This window comes from Carassius carassius, chromosome 3, assembly GCF_963082965.1.
Source record: "Carassius carassius chromosome 3, fCarCar2.1, whole genome shotgun sequence".
Classification (NCBI taxonomy): Eukaryota; Metazoa; Chordata; class Actinopteri; order Cypriniformes; family Cyprinidae; genus Carassius; species Carassius carassius.
In genome coordinates this window covers 44,251,964-44,264,387 of record NC_081757.1, presented here as the reverse complement: position 1 = coordinate 44,264,387, position 12,424 = coordinate 44,251,964, and positions in this window count along the sequence as shown.

Genomic DNA, 12,424 nt, shown 5'->3' with positions numbered 1-12,424 from the left:
TTGTTCCCCCTTTTCTTGTTACATATACATGGCTAAAATGTGCCTAATATTTCTATAGGCTAATGAAATAATACCGGCATTAAAAAAAAAATACATTAGGCTATTTTTGGTGCCCCCTTAGCACTTGGTGCCCTACGCACAGTGCGTGATGCGCGTGGTGGGAGCGGCTGTGCTGCAGAGATCACACGCTCTGTATGCGTGCATTGCATTCATTCAGAATGATTGCCATTAGTATTATTACACAATAAATACTAAATGGCTAGTATAGCAAAACCATGTTAATGTGTGTTTCATTTAGTTTAACTTGTTTTCCTTTTTTATATTAAATGTAATTAAAACTGAGTACATAAATGAACGTGAGTAATCTTACCTGATGCTGATATTATAATAGCCGGTATTAACAGTTTACTTGATCTTGCTCTTGATTTTATTATTTTAATTATTTTTTAAATTACAACCCGAATTCCGGAAAAGTTGGGACGTTTTTTAAATTTTAATAAAATGAAAACTAAAGGAATTTCAAATCACATGAGCCAATATTTTATTCACAATAGAACATAGATAACGTAGCAAATGTTTAAACTGAGAAATTTTACACTTTTATCCACTTAATTAGCTCATTTAAAATTTAATGCCTGCTACAGGTCTCAAAAAAGTTGGCACGGGGGCAACAAATGGCTAAAAAAGCAAGCAGTTTTGAAAAGATTCAGCTGGGAGAACATCTAGTTAATTGATATCAGGTCTGTAACATGATTAGCTATAAAAGCGTTGTCTTAGAAAAGCAGAGTCTCTCAGAAGTAAAGATGAGCAGAGGCTCTCCAATCTGTGAAAGACTGCGTAAAAAAATTGTGGAAAACTTTAAAAACAATGTTCCTCAACGTCAAATTGCAAAGGCTTTGCAAATCTCATCATCTACAGTGCATAACAGAGATGGGACCAAGTCACACATGTACAAGTCTCAAGTAAGTCTCAAGTCTTAACCTTCAAGTCTCAAGTAAGTCCCAAGTATTTTTTTCTTGGGCAAGTCAAGTCAAGTCAAGTCACAAGTTATGTCAAGTCAAGTCAAGTCAAGTCCTGTAGTAAGTCAAGTCAAGTCCAAGTCAAGTCACCTTATTATTGTAATTTTTACCTGCAGAATCTGATCTTAATAAAGTTAAAGACAAGATGGTAACAGTAAATTAAAATAATTTGGATTTGCATTGTAAATACTCATGTTCAGTAAAATACATCATGGAATCAAACAAAATTGTAACTTCATAAAATTATTTATTTTTCACTTCTGCCAACAGAAATGTTTTACATTTTCAACATTGAGTCCATAAAACAGATAACAGCTAAACATCCAACAGACTCCTCTCTGAACACCCCCCCCCCCCCTCTCTCAAACGATGTGACGTGACATGACATTTGGCCAAGTATGGTGACCCATACTCAGAATTTGTGCTCAGCATTTAACCTATCCGAAGTGCACACACACAGAGCAGTGAACACACACACACACTGTGAGCACACACCCGGAGCAGTAGGCAGCCATTTATGCTGCGGCGCCCGGGGAGCAGTTGGGGGTTCGATGCCTTGCTCAAGGGCACCTAAGTCGTGGTATTGAGGGTGGAGAGAGAACTGTACATGCACTCCCCCCACCCACAATTCCTGCCGGCCCGAGACTCGAACTCACAACCCTTCGATTGCAAGTCCGACTCTCTAACCATTAGGCCACAACTTCCCCTCAAACACAGTTTACATACAACATTAAACTTTCTTACATTTCTCCTTTCTCTCTCTCTCTCTCTCTCTCTCAAGTTCAAGTTGCTTTATTGGCATGACATTTGAGTTACAGTATTGCCAAATTTAGCATTTAGATACAGAATAAAATATGATTACAATAAAATACAATAAAAATAGCAGCAGCAGATAATATTTCTAATATTAATAATAGTAATTATATAGAATTAAGAATATAAAATAAAACAGTTGAATACAATAAATTATCCCTTTCGTATTGTGTGTATGGTGTATAAATATTTGGCAGCTAGTGTGACTGCCGTCTCATTCTCTCCAAGTATATAGAGTAGTTTCTCCGAGTCATTTAGAGACAAGAATGAAGGATTCAAAGCTTCAAACTGTGGGAAGAATGTTTCTCTTGTAGTGCTCTATTTGGGACAGACAAGAAGGAAGTGTTTCTCATCCTCTGTTTGATTCAGCTCACAGTGTTTGCCTCTCTTTTCTCGGTAGCCAGGATCTTTTATGTCTACCAATCTCTATTTCCAAATCATGATCACTGAGTCGATATTTTGAAAGGATTTGTCTTTCTTTTAATTGCTTGAGTGATAAGTAATTTGCCAGTTTTGTGGTTCTGTTTAGGGCCGAATAACACTGGAGTTTGGTTTGGAGCTCAAATTCATTTTTTTCATTTTTCATCATAATTATAGTTCAGCTTTTTGTCAATTAGTTTCTGAATGTTGGGGTTGTGATTGGAGTCAGTTTGGGTTTCCTTCATCAGGTGAAGCACGAGTGTGTTTCTCTCTCTCTCTCTCTCTCTCTCTCTCTCTCTCTCTCTCTCTCTCTCTCTCTCACACACACACACACACACACACACACACACACACAATCTCTCTCTCTCAGAGTACATCCGTAAGTCATTACCTCTATTACAAGGTATTGCACTTGCAAAATATAAGATTCGAGAGTCTTGTCTGCAAGCCGAGCACGATGTGGCCTATCCCACCATGTATGCGCCACCGGTATGCGCGCTCATAATGGAAGCAACGCGGTCGCGACGCACACGCGGTGCGACACGCTCGACGCCTCAGGGGCGCAACTGCCCGAGCGCTTTGGAAACAATGAGAAAGCGGCGCGACTAGCGATTTCCACGCGTTTTTAGGCGCGAATTATTGACGACAAAAGCGATGACCCTCAGTACCCCTCAAGCTGAGATGTTGATGTGATATCTGATCTAAGTGGGCGTGGTCTGCGTAAGGTAGAGAGGGCATGACTGATGATGTCATGACATGACAACGCGATTCTCAGCCTGCGCTCCAGCTGAGTAATCAATTTTATTTTTTTAAAATAATTTATATATTTTATATTCAAACTGAAAACATAATGTGATTAACACTCAAGTCATTCAAGTCATCCTGTCTCAAGTCAAGTCAAGTCCCGAGTCTTTAACTTCCAAGTCCGAGTCAAGTCTCAAGTATTTTATTTTTTGTCAAGTCAAGTCACAAGTCTTAAAAATAGCGACTCGAGTCGACTCGAGTCCAAGTCACCAAGTCACAAGTCCCCATGTCTGGTGCATAACATCATCAAAAGATTCAGAGAAACTGGAGAAATCTCTGTGCGTAAGGGACAAGGCCGGAGACCTTTATTGGATGCCCGTGGTCTTCGGGCTCTCAGACGACACTGCATCACTCATCGGCATGATTGTGTCAATGACATTACTAAATGGGCCCAGGAATACTTTCAGAAACCACTGTCGGTAAACACAATCCGCCGTGCCATCAGCAGATGCCAACTAAAGCTCTATCATGCAAAAAGGAAGCCATATGTGAACATGGTCCAGAAGCGCCGTCGTGTCCTGTGGGCCAAGGCTCATTTAAAATGGACTATTTCAAAGTGGAATAGTGTTTTATGGTCAGACGAGTCCAAATTTGACATACTTGTTGGAAATCACGGACGCCGTGTCCTCCGGGCTAAAGAGGAGGGAGACCTTCCAGCATGTTATCAGCGTTCAGTTCAAAAGCCAGCATCTCTGATGGTATGGGGGTGCATAAGTGCATACGGTATGGGCAGCTTGCATGTTTTGGAAGGCTCTGTGAATGCTGAAAGGTATATAAAGGTTTTAGAGCAACATATGCTTCCCTCCAAACAACGTCTATTTCAGGGAAGGCCTTGTTTATTTCAGCAGGACAATGCAAAACCACATACTGCAGCTATAACAACAGCATGGCTTCGTCGTAGAAGAGTCCGGGTGCTAACCTGGCCTGCCTGCAGTCCAGATCTTTCACCTATAGAGAACATTTGGCGCATCATTAAACGAAAAATACGTCAAAGACGACCACGAACTCTTCAGCAGCTGGAAATCTATATAAGGCAAGAATGGGACCAAATTCCAACAGCAAAACTCCAGCAACTCATAGCCTTAATGCCCAGACGTCTTCAAACTGTTTTGAAAAGAAAAGGAGATGCTACACCATGGTAAACATGCCCCGTCCCAACTATTTTGAGACCTGTAGCAGAAATCAAAATTGAAATGAGCTCATTTTGTGCATAAAATTGTAAACTTTCTCAGTTTAAACATTTGCTATGTTATCTATGTTCTATTGTGAATAAAATATTGGCTCATGTGATTTGAAAGTCTTTTAGTTTTCATTTTATTAAAATTTAAAAAACGTCCCAACTTTTCCAGGATTCGGGTTGTATTATTTTTTTGCCGGTAAGTAAATATATCAAACATACGCGCGGTAAGAGCATCTACGGTAAGAGCATCTACGGTAATTCACGTTGGCCAAAACACACAAGGAAACGCGTTGTGAAATAAAATATCACCGGCAATCACAGATTAGTTTTCTAATTAAAAATTAGTTTTCTCATTGGATCACTGAGTTTGCTGAAAAACAGTAAGTAATTTGCTCTGGAATTATCACAGAGGTTGTGTGAGAAAAACACAGACGTGGCAGATAGATTTGGACAGGATTAAAATCACCAAGTACATCTGTGAAACACATATTTCTCTAATGACCCCCTGTAAAACTAGTCCCGTCCGAATAGGGCTTTTGAGTCTTATTTCTCAGAGACAGTTCTCACTATTCGGAATCCAGTTCGTTCATGAAAACATGTTAAATGTCTCCATCTGGTGGTCAGAAGTTAAAATACATCACTAAAGAAACATATGCCTAAACGTTCGGTTTTATTCACATATTAAACATTATTTATGGTGATGATCATACGTCCTCTTTTTCCGGACAGGCAGGGATTGCTAAATTGACTTGTTTGTAATTAGTAGGTAACTAGTTTAACCAGTAGCTTGCAGTAGCCTATATACTTCACCAGTCGAGGCGTACAAGGTGGGATCTACTGACAACATCAACGCAATGCAATTACCAACATGAAGTTAATAGGAAAACAAAACCAGAAAGCAGACATGTTAGATTTGCGCTGATAAAATCAAGTGCTTAGAGAGCACATAAAATATGTCGCACCTCTGTCTGTGGTATGGCTCAGAGGAGAGCTGCCAACTTTGCAATGCCCCAAATCCGAGCCTCCAGCACATCCTGTCAAGCTGTAAAACAGCATTGACCCAGGGTCAGTATAGGTGGCGCCATGACCGAGTCCTGCGGAAGTTGGCGGAGATCTTGGAGGTACGCAGGGTGGAATTAGCCAGGGAGCGCCTACCACCGACATCAAGACGGATGATCCACTTTGTCAGAGAGGGAGGAGGGGCCCCTAACATCACGCAGCTGCAGAGATCAGTCTTGGCAGGCAGTTGCGAGTGGAATCTGAGAGTGGACCTCGACCGGAAGCTCAGGTTTCCAACTGAGATCACCACAACCAACCTTCGTCCGGACATCATTCTCTGGTCTGGCACAGCCCGGGCAGCAATTTTGGCAGAGCTCACTGTCCCGTGGGAAGGAGGAATGGAGGCAGTGTTTGAGAGGAAAAAAGATCGGTACCTTGACCTCATAGCCGAATGCAGAGAGGTAGGGTGGTCAGCTGTCAGCTATCCGGTGGAAGTCGGCTGCAGGGGTTTCGTGGGAGCATCTACCCATCGCTTCCTGAAAAGCATGGGAGTTACCGGCACCAAACTAAGAAAGGCTCTGAAAGACCTGACCGAGGAGGCAGAGCAAGGAAGCTTTTGGCTTTGGTTAAGAAGGAAGGACCAGGCATGGGGAAAGCATGGTTCCTAGGGCTAGCTGCAGGGGGCGGCAGGGAGACGTCCCTGTCGTTGCTCCACCACCGTGAGATGTTCCGGGATTAATGGAGCGAAACATCAATGAAGGGTGGCTCCCGGCTGATGACCCTGCAGCTACCCGCAATGGCACCGTCGGAGGTGCAACAAGCAGAAATGCTTAGCAGGCAGTCACTTGCCTGTGCTACTGTCTACAATGTCTGGAACACCAGTGACTACTGTGAATAGGGCAGTTGGCGTCCAGGAAAGACGGGAGGGCAGCCGGGAAAGACCGACTGACGGCAGGAAAGACTGCACCAGGGGCGGACGGGCTAGTTAACCTCTCCACACGTCCTCATACCGGGGACACCCTAACTAACTACGAGCACAAATAAAGAAAGACAGCCCGAAGGTCCACCGAGAGGCGGGATGGAAGATGGACCAAATAGGACGGATTACATGGTACTGACCGGCATGGAAACGACTAATGAACAAAGGATCCTAAGGAGCTGCAGCTGCGGGTGGTCGAATGTGACAACTTACAGGGGCCTGCGGATACATCAGGGGAAGGCTAAATGTGGAGGGAAGGACCAAAGGCAAACTTGGACTGCGCAAGCAGGTCAGACAAGGAGAAGTCAGAGCCGGGTTGAGCACCACAGCTTTACTGATTTCACTGATGCAGATGGTCACAGGGAGGTGGAGCAGCCGCACCAGCAGCAGGCCCAAAGTCAACAACAGGTGCACAGCCCCAGAGCGGAAGCGTCAGACACCCAGTAGCAACCCCACAAGTCAGGCAGGGGAGAGACCAACCAAAGCCAAATGGCCAAAATCCATAGAAAAAGCTGCCTGGGAAAGCTTCTACCAAGATTTGCACACCATACTTGAGAATTCGCTACGAGGCAGCACAATCACCAAGCTGAACCTCTTTGGCAGTATTGTTTATGGGGAGGGCAAAGAGAGGTTTGGGGAGGTAACCCAGAGGAAGAACATCCCTAGGGAGGTGGGAAGGCGTGAGCGAGAGATTCACAAGCTTGTGAAGGAGAGGAGGCTGCTTAGGAAGTCCTGGCGGAAAGCAGATGAGAACGAAAAGGAGGGTCTGAAAGTGCTCTGGGACCAGATCAGAAGCAAGCTTGCCACCCTGAGAAGGGCAGAGCGGATCCGGAAGCAAAGAGGCAAGAAAGAGAAGGAGCGAGCGAGTTTCTTTCAGGACCCTTTCAAATATGCCCGGAGCCTGTTGGAAGAGAAAAAAAGCGGGATGCTTTAAGCTACCGTGCAGGAGCTTGAGGATTACATCAAGAAACAGCTAACCGACCAAGGAAAGAACATCCCACTTGGGTCACCAGGACACGTGCCTTGTCCTGCTGAGCCAGCCATCGAATTTGACATGACACCACCCAAATGGGCTGAAATCAAGCTAGTGGTAGACAGGGCAAGGTCTGCCTCTGCACCAGGTCTCAATGGCGTGCCCTACAGGGTTTATAAAAGCTGCCCCATGGTGCTGAAGCTACTCTGGAAACTGATGAGAGTAGCATGGAAGGCCCAGAACATCCCCTCAGAATGGAGCCGTGCAGTGACAACCTTCATTCCAAAAAAACTAAATTCCTGCAACATCAACCAGTTTAGAGGCATTGCACTGCTAAACGTGGAGGGGAAAATATTTTTTTTCTGTGGTGGCCAAGCGCTTAACCAATTACCTCCTGAGCAACTGCTACATTGATACCAGTTGCCAGAAGGCAGGCGTCCCAGGGTTCCCCGGTTGCGTGGAACATTCAGCTATGATCTGGGAGCAGATTCAGACAGCCAAGCAGGAAAAACAAGATCTGCACGTAGTTTGGTTGGATCTGGAAAATGCCTATGGTTACATTCCCCATGAGTTAATCACTTTTGCCCTGGAATTCTTCCACATACCACCCAGTATTCGGAACCTCATCTCCAATTACTTCTGCAGCTTCACATTTTTTGTGACACAGGAGGCAACGTCAGGATGGCACCACCTAGAGAAAGGCATCGCAATGGGTTGCTCAGTCTCTCCCATCCTCTTCACCACAGCCTTTGAAATCATTCTCATCGGTGGGAGAAAGATGGTTCGAGGGGTGAAAGGACCGTCGGGTCAATGACTGCCAGACCTGCGGAGTTACATGGATGGCGTAACCATCCTCCTTCAAACAGCAGCCTGTACCAACCGGGTAATGAAGAGGTTTGAAGAACTCCTTAGTTGGGCCAGGATGAGGATAAAACCTGCTAAGTCCCGGAGTCTCTCCATACGTAAAGGAGTCAGAAATGATCACATCTCTTTCACAGTGAATAGTGAGAAGATCCCAATACTAGCAGAACAACCCGTCCGGAGTCTTGGGAAACTCAATAGAGCTGAGTTGTCAGACAAGCATATGGCTAATACAGTAATGTTACAACTCACCGAAGGTCTGACGCGGATCGACAAGAGCCATCTTCCAGGCAAATTTAAGATCTGGTGCTACCATTTCACCTTATATAGGCGGCTAATGTGGCCTCTCAAGATGTGCGAGATAACTACCTGCACTGTGCAGAAGATGGACTCAAAAGCCAACAATTACATCAGGAAGTGGCAGGGCTTACCCCGGATCCTCTCCAGTGTTGGCCTATTTGGGAGGAATGCACTCCAACTGCCACTGAGGTCGATTCTGTTGGGCTACAGACAGGAGAAGGCGAGGCTTGTCTTAGAGCTGAGGGACTCATCTGACCTCATCTGATTAGTCTGAAGGAAGGACCAGGCGTGGGGAAAGCATGGTTCCTAGGGCTAGCTGCAGGGGGCGGCAGGGAGATGTCCCTGTCGTTGCTCCACCACCGTGAGATGTTCCGGGATTAATGGAGCGAAACATCAATGAAGGGTGGATAGAAAAGAGAGTTCTCTGCGCTTCTGTAATCCACAGACAAACTGGTGCAACCAGGGCAGGACAAAACAATTCAAACAAAAGGAATCGCCGGTGCGATTGATTGATCAATGAAGGGTGGCTCCTGGCTGATGACCCTGCAGCTACCCGCAATGGCACCGTCGGAGGTGCAACAAGCAGAAATGCTTAGCAGGCAGTCACTTGCCTGTGCTACTATCTGGTAAACAAAAACTCAATCGTATTTGCCCGGCAAAAAAAAAGATAAAGATTAATGATTAATGATTAAACGTGCATGCTTGGCGTGAGGACGAAGCTCATTGGTTCTCGCGTGTCGAGTTAACACTTTTGAGGTCCCGCTCATTTTCTGTTAAACTGTGTACGTGTTGGTATCATGTTTATTTCTTAATTAAAGACTAAATTAAATCAGTTCATCATATAAAGTGAATGTTACTTATAAGAAAACTTGAACTGAACTGCTCAGTTCATATAGATTACACTACTCTTTATGAAATATTTGAAATATTGTCTTTGAAAAATTGTCTTCATTTGTGATTTAGAGATTGTTGTGGGCATCAGGACATGTCCTTAAAAGACGTTGCTAGTTAGTCCCATGGAGAACGTTATAGTGACGTGGTCAGCAGGTCTCCAGATAACTTTTAATATTATTGCACCAGGCTACATGTATTAATATACCATTTGAATAGCCTATTATTTGGGAAATACACACACACACACACACACACACACATACACACACACGCACACACACACACACACACACACATATATATATATAAATATACACACATACATACACACCACAAGGTGGCACTGTGGTGTCAAATTTTAATGTGACAAATCTTCAAATAACACATCCTGATATAATCACCATTAACTGTCACTAGGATGCAGTAAAGGTACAAAGTTTCAAAGGTACATGTTTCTGCCTTATTTACCTCAAATGTGTGTATCTTAATACCTTAAATGTACATATTACTTTGTAAATTGTATATAATCTTATCTTTTAAAAGGGTAACACCCCAGTGAAAGCTTTTGTACCTTTTTTTGCCATATTAGTTACATTAACAATGAATAATAAGAAGGAACTTTGTTACACACACATACAATGTCAACATGTATAATTTCTCTATTGGAAATTTCTACTCTATTACCATGAGTAAATCAGTAAGGTGTAGTGAATATCTTAATCGAAAGGTGATTACATTTACATGTATGTCATTGTTAAACAATTATCTTATCCTAAGTTAAGAGTCAGCTAAAGGTAAGTAATTTAACTTCCTGGACAAAATAAACGGTTTCTTTCTTTCACATCAAATTATGTGTCTTAAAAGCAGAGATGTATAAAGTACTAGAGACCCAGACTTGAGTAAAAGTACAAGTGCTCTATCAAAAAAATGACTTGAGTAGAAGTTGAAGTGCTCTTTAAGTACCACACTTAAGTAGAAGTACTAAAGTATTCAACATTTTTTGTACTTAAGTATTGCAAGTAGTCTATTTTAAAATTTACTACTCAAGTACTGAAAGTAAAAGTACAAGTATTGTGTTATGTAGTTATTAAAGAAAGTAGTCAAAAGTTTGAACATACTGTTTTTACCATTTCAAATTATTAACCTAAAGGACAATCACAATTCCTTTGACTGTAACTTTTTGTAAACAAAAAACAGATTAAGGGGTTAGTTCGCCCAATTTGCAAAATTATGTCATTAATAACTTACCCTCATGTTGTTTCAAACCCGTAAGACCTCGTTTATTTTTGGAACACAGTTTAAGATATTTTAGATTTAGTCCGAGAGCTCTCAGTACCTTCATTGAAGCTGTGTGTACGGTATACTGTCCATGTCCAGAAAGGTACATTTTGGTCCAAAAATAGCAAAAACTGTGACTTTATTCAGCATTGTCTTCTCTTCCGTGTCTGTTGTGAGAGAGTTCAAAACAAAGCAGTTTGTGAAATCCGGTTCACGAACGAATCATTCAGTTCACCAAATCGAACTGAATCGTTTTAAACGGTTCGCGTCTCCAATACGCATTAATCAGCAAATGACTTAAGCTGTTAACTTGTTTAATGTGGCTGACACTCCCTCTGAGTTCAAACAAACCAATATCCCGGAGTAATTCATTTACTCAAACAGTACACTGACTGAACTGATGTGAAGAGAGAACTGAAGATGAACACCGAGCCGAGCCAGATAACCAACAACAGACTGACTCGTTTACGAGTCAAGAACACTGATCTATATATATATAACTTATATCATAGATCAGTGGTCAAGAACCGTTTTTGTCAGACGTGTCCGATTCGAGAACCGAGGAGCTGATGATACTGCGCATGTGTGATTCAGCGTGAAGCACAACCGACACACAGAGCGTCTGAACCGAACTGATTCTTTTGGTGATTGATTCTGAACTGATTCTGTGCTAATGTTATGAGCCCAGGTAAACCGAAGGCTTGCAATCATCGGCAATGACGCCATTACGTCGAGCGCAAAAGAACTGGTGAACTGTTTTCTTCAACCGGTTTATTGAATCGAACTGTCAGAAAGAACTATTGGTGATTCGAAAACCGATGCAACCGGTTCTTGACTCGTGAACGAGTCATTATCTGGCTCGGCTCGGTGTTCATCTCTCTCTTCACAGCAGTTCAGTCAGCACACGCAGTCTTCTTAATCGCTTGATTCGCTCAATGATGTGCCAGCTTCATCAAACCTGCCATCTACAGTTCTGTTTGTAATGGAATGATTCGTAAAATTTTTATAATTGTAATGAGTAACAATGTAGCACATAAAAAAAATATTGGAGTAAAAGTATTAAACTCATCGAAAATATGTACTGAAGTAAAAGTGGAAGTAGGAGAAAAAAATAATACTCAAGTAAAGTACAGATACCGCCTTTTAGTACTTAAGTACAGTAGTGAAGTAGTTCTACTTCGTTACTATACATCTCTGCTTAAAAGACACATTTTAGTCTCATAATTTTACACTTTCTCTGCTTTATTTACTAATTCTTTCAAAAAAGAAAAAATACACAAGAGGAGCAGTTGTATCAGGTTGCTGAGGAGGAGGATGATGATGATGAAGGATGAAATTTGGCTTCTGATCTTTATGTGAAGGTGCAGAAGACGAAGAGCCAGCGCCGGCGCTGTGGTGGGGCATTCGAGGGCCGTGCCCCCCATAGCGGTCATTGATGCCCCTCCTACAGGCCATGGCGTGGCCCAAAAAAAATATCCCTTTTAGTTATTATTTCAATATTAAATGTTCAAACTGTAACGTAAATGATATAAAATGAAAAGAATGGGGAAAATGCATAATTTTGGTTGTTCATGGCACAATATTAGGCTTCGTCATAGTGAATGCTGAATCACACATGCGCAGTATCATCAGCTCCTCGGTTCTCGAATCGGACACGTCTGACAAAAACGGTTCTTGACCACTGATCTATAATATAAGTTATATATATAGATCAGTGTTCTTGACTCGTAAACGAGTCAGTCTGTTGTTCAATATCTGGCTCGGCTCGGTGTTCATCTTCAGTTCTCTCTTCACATCAGTTCAGTCAGTGTACTGTTTGAGTAAATGAATTACTCCGGGATATTGGTTTGTTTTAACTCAGAGGGAGTGTCAGCCACATTTAACAAGTTAACAGCTTAAGTCAT